Genomic DNA, 5,652 nt, shown 5'->3' on the forward strand with positions numbered 1-5,652 from the left:
TCACTAACTATGCTCACTTGACTCCCATGTAATCGCACTATCTCCTGGATATATAAGCGTGACATGCGATCATAAGAATACTCCCGATTGTAAGGAATGAAATGTGCTGATTTTGTCAAACGGTCAACAACGACCCAGATAGCATCACATTGACGTGAAGTCATAGGCAAGTGGGTGACAAAATCCATAGTTACATTCTCCCACTTCCATTCGGGAATCTCAAGATTCTGCAGTAATCCACCTGGTCGTCGGTGTTCATCCTTGACCTGTTGACAAATCAAACATCTTGAAACAAATTGATATACACTCCGCTTCATCCCTTTCCACCAGAATCTAGTTCGCAAGTCCTTATACATTTTCATGCTTCCAGGATGAACTGACAATCGACTCCTGTGAGCTTGAGAAAGAATATCATTCCTGAGCTCCGCAACATTAGGTACAACCACTCGATTCGATAAGCACAATAAACCATCAGTCTGATAATGGAATCCAGATGTATTAACCCCATTGGCTAGACGTGCCAAACGCTGAGTCTTAACATCAGATATCTGAGCATCTCTGATCCGAGAATACAATGCTGGCTCAGATAGAATAGTATACAATCGAATTCCATTCCTCCCTTTCTTGTGCTTGAGCGTAAAACTCAATGAACAACACTCTTGAACCAAATGAGATATTTCACTAGTCTGAAGTGCAGAAAGTCTCACCTGCCGACTTAAGGCATCAGCAGTAAGATTAACAGAACCTGGATGATATTTGATTTCACAATCATAATCCTTCAAAAGATCCATCCAGCGTCTCTGTCGCATATTCAAATCCGTCTGTGTGAATAAATACTTCAGACTCTTGTGGTCCGTGAATATCTCAAATTTCTCGCCATAAAGATGATGCCTCCAGATCTTGAGCGCAAATACAATGGCATCTAACTCGAGATCATGCACTGGATAATTATTCTCATGCGTCTTCAACTGTCGGGAAGCATAGGCAATAACATGTCCATGCTATGTTAGAACACATCCTAACCCCTGACCAAAGGCATCAGTATAGACAACATAACCTCCCGATCCAGAAGGTAGAGCTAGCATAGGTGCAGTAGTAAGACGTCTACGCAGCTTGTGAAATGACTCCTCACAATCCGAGGACCATATGAAGGTAACATCTTTCCGTGTAAGCTGTGTCAAAGGCCTGGCCAACTGTGCAAAATTCTCGATGAACTGACGGTAATAACCAGCTAGACCCAAGAAACTACGAATCTCAGCAACCATCATCGAACGAGACCAGTTCAGCACTGCCTCTATCTTACTAGGATCAACAGATATTACTTCACTAGAAATCACATGACCGAGAAACACTACCCGATCAAGCCAAAATTCACACTTGCTCAATTTCGCATACAACTGCTTCTCTCTTAACGTCTGTAAAACAATCCTCATATGTTGTGCATGCTCATTCTTGTCATGAGAATAGACAAGAATATCATCAATGAAGACGATGACAAATCTATCCAGATATTCTCGAAATACCTGATTCATCAGATTCATAAATACTGTCGGGTGCATTCGTCAAACCGAATGGCATTACCAGAAATTCATAATGCCCGTATCTGGTGGTATCCAGATCTCATATCTATCTTTGAGTAAACAGAAGTACCCTGTAGTTGATCAAACAAATCATCAATTCGTGGCAAAGGATACTTATTCTTTATGGTGACACGATTCAACTGTCTGTAGTCAATACATAATCGCATCGATCCATCCTTCTTCTTGACAAACAACACAGGTGCTCCCCACGGAGAAACACTCGGATGAATATATCCCTTATCTAGCAGATCCTGCAACTTCTGTTTCAATTCCCTCATCTCTGACGGTGCCAGACGATAAGGTGCTCGGGATATAGGCGTCGTTCCTGGTACTAGATCAATACCAAATTCAACTTCTAGAACCGGAGGAAAACCAGGAATCTCATCAGGGAATAAATCAGGAAACTCGCTGACAACTGGTAACTGATCAATAACCGGATCGTGGACATATCAACAGCATAGATTGTTGGAGAACGCGGCGATCAGATCAATTAGGATTGATACCCGGTGCAGCGGAAGTTTAAAATTTTTATATGGAACGATTCCATAATGGGTATCAACCTTACGATTAAATTGTGTGTGTAAAAATTAAATAACTATTATAAAATTTTTACCTTTAATCTCGAATCGAGATTTTGGACACCAACAGATTTCTCTGCTCTTGTTGTATATCCCTGGAACTGATGGACGAACTGTTCTTCAATCAGGTCCACGAACGGATATTTAATCCCTCTGATAGATTGCACTAGAAAATCTATCAGAAGTTTCTATGAAGAGAATTAACGAATTTGATCCGTTAAACCAGACTGTAATTCAAAATTCACAGGCTGGATTTTTCGAGCAGAGGGAGGGAGGGGGCGGCCACTTATTAAAAACGCAGCTAGGGTTTTAAAAATATTTTGTGACCTGTTGTATGTAATTTCTGTACTGCAATAACTTATTTATAATGTAGGCCACTAACAGCTTAGGGCCCATTAGTCATAAGTTCAAGCCCGACAAGCAAAGCCCGCATGTTCAGAAATTAATATAAAATTCATTGTGACTCCGATTGATAAACCGATTTCACCAATGTGCACAGAAACCATTTCTGCACCTTTTAAAGTCAAGATAAATTTTTCTGAATCCGAATTCAGTGGTTTCCAAAAATGCCCATCCCTATGTCATTTTAGGAAATCTTACTCCTCTACTCATAATTAAGAAGTCCAACTCCTTTGTTCATTAAATTTAACTCTTTAAATTTAACTATCTCAATGGGGATTAAAAATCCATTACACTGTGTGACCCTCAATGGTTCAGGGATACAGCTAGCCGTGGGCTCACAACTCCTTGTGACTCGGAACAACGATTTCCGACTAGCCCATCAAATCATGGTAAGAGCGCCTAGCAACATCGCCCCATGATTCCCTAGGTATCACTGATAGTGCCTACAAGAACCAATAGATTTTGGTTAGCGTATAGTACGGTCCCTTCATCCATATATCCCGATCGAATCAACAACCATTGGTATATCGAGAGTCGTTTGAGATTCGATAACTATGCAATACATCTTGAAGATCAAATAGTGACATCGCATGTGCTACTAAGAAACCATTTCTTAAATCACATCATGTACTCTGGCCAGAGATTCGTCACACTAATATCTCCTCAGATCGCATAGGATATCCACACTCGCAAGTATGTGGTGAATCCTTGACAACAAAGCATCGACTCCTATATGTGTTGTAACTGTACCCAATCCCGACACCTGATGACCCCAATAGAGTCGGTAAACGAGTCAAAGCACAGTACTAGCATATAGAGTCTCAATGATGTTTCAAGTAGTAAGGACTAATGGTGTACAACCAAAACCGCGGACTTTATCCACTCGATAAGTGATAACCACTTGGAAAGTCCGGATAGGGTAGTAGTTCGATCATTCATCGTATGAATATCCATTTGCATGCTTCGAACATCTCCATGTTCCTTACCAATGAAACGTGGTACTCTGCATCGCAAATGCTAGTCTCAAACTCGAGCGATCCTTATCCTTATTATCGGACGGCTCAATCGACTAGGAACAGTTTAGAATATACAGTGACTATAAGATGTGTTTCATGATAGACATCCCCATGTTCTACCACATCTTACATACACTATAGTATATTCAAGGTCTTTATCAAAACAACAATAGTATATCACAATATAACAATATGAAGAAAGATAAAGTCATTGCCATTAATAAAAGTGTAAATAATATTAAACAAAAGATTGTTTATACAAAGAGTCATCAAATCCCTTAGCCACAAGTTGGCTCACCGGGCACCCACTCTTTCAATCTCCCACTTGCCCTAAAGCCAACTAGTCATACTACGTAGACCCATTGCTTCGCGATGTCTGTCAAATAATGGTCCTGGCAAGGGCTTAGTAAGTGGATCAGCGATATTGTCTGCAGAGGCCACTCTTTCGACAGTGATGTCTCCTCTTTCCACAATCTCCCGGATGATGTGGTATTTCCTCAGTACGTGTTTGGATCTTTGATGAGACCTTGGTTCCTTTGCCTGAGCAAAGTCACCCGTGTTGTCACAGTACACCGGGACTGGACCAACAACTTCAGGAATGACGCCCAACTCTTGGACGAAATTCCTCATCCAAACGGCCTCTTTAGCAGCAGCTGATGCTGCAATGTATTCTGCCTCAGTGGTGGAATCCGCTGTGGTGTCCTGCTTGGAACTCTTCCAAGAGATAGCACCACCATTGAGCATGAACACAAATCCAGAGGTTGACTTCGAGTCATCCACGTCACTTTGGAAGCTAGAGTCGGTATAGCCTTCCAATTTTAGTTCTCTTCCTCCATATACCATGAACATATTCTTAGTCCTTCGTAAGTACTTAAGAATGTCCTTCACGGCTTTCCAATGCATTTGACCGGGATTAGCTTGATATCTGCTCGTGACACTCAGAGCAAATGCTACATCCAGTCTGGTAGATATCATCCCATACATGATACTACCTATGGCTGACGCATATGGTACATGTGTCATTTTCTCTATCTCTTCATCAGTCTTGGGACACATAGACTTGGATAGAGAAACTCCATGACACATGGGTAGATGTCCTCTCTTGGACCCATCCATTGAAAACCGTTTCAATATGGTGTCGATGTAGGTTGATTGAGTGAGTCCTATCATTCTCTTAGATCTATCTCTATAGATCTGTATCCCTAGAATATAGGATGCCTCACCCAAATCCTTCATCGAGAATCTACCTGATAACCATATCTTTGTTGACTGCAACATCCCTACGTCATTCCCAATGAGTAGGATGTCATCAACATAAAGTACTAAGAATGTCACAGCATCCTTAACTACTTTCTTGTACACGCATGGTTCCTCCGGGTTCTTGATGAAACCAAAATCCTTTATTGTTTCATCAAATTTCTGGTTCCAACTTCTTGATGCTTGTTTTAGACCATAGATTGATCTCTGAAGCTTGCATACCTTATGCTCGCTTCCCATGGATGTGTACCCCTCAGGCTGCTTCATATAGATTTCTTCCTTAATGTCTCCATTAAGAAAAGCAGTCTTCACATCCATTTGCCATATCTCATAGTCATACCAAGCAGCTATGGCAATAAGGATTCTTATGGACTTGAACATTGCAACTGGTGAAAAAGTTTCATCATAGTCAACTTCTTGTCTTTGAGTATAACCTTTTGCCACCAATCGCGCCTTGTAGGTCAATACCTTACCATCAGGCCCAAGCTTTCTCTTGTAGATCCATTTACACCCTATTGGAACAATTCCATCGGGAGGATCTACTAAAGACCAAACTTGGTTTGTATGCATCGAATCTATTTCCGACTGCATAGCTTCAAGCCATAAATTTGAATCCGCATCAGAAATTGCTTCCTTGAAGTTTCTTGGATCACATCCAACATCGGGTTCATCTTGATCCCCTTCAAGAAGAAGACCATATCGAATAGGAGGTCTAGAAGTCCTCTCGGATCTTCTAGGTATAGGTGTGTCTATCAATGGTTCCTGAGGTGTAGGATCGTTATTTTGTATTTCGGGTTCTTCTCGAATTTCTTCGAGTTC

This window comes from Henckelia pumila, chromosome 2 (assembly GCF_033568475.1).
Source record: "Henckelia pumila isolate YLH828 chromosome 2, ASM3356847v2, whole genome shotgun sequence".
Classification (NCBI taxonomy): Eukaryota; Viridiplantae; Streptophyta; class Magnoliopsida; order Lamiales; family Gesneriaceae; genus Henckelia; species Henckelia pumila.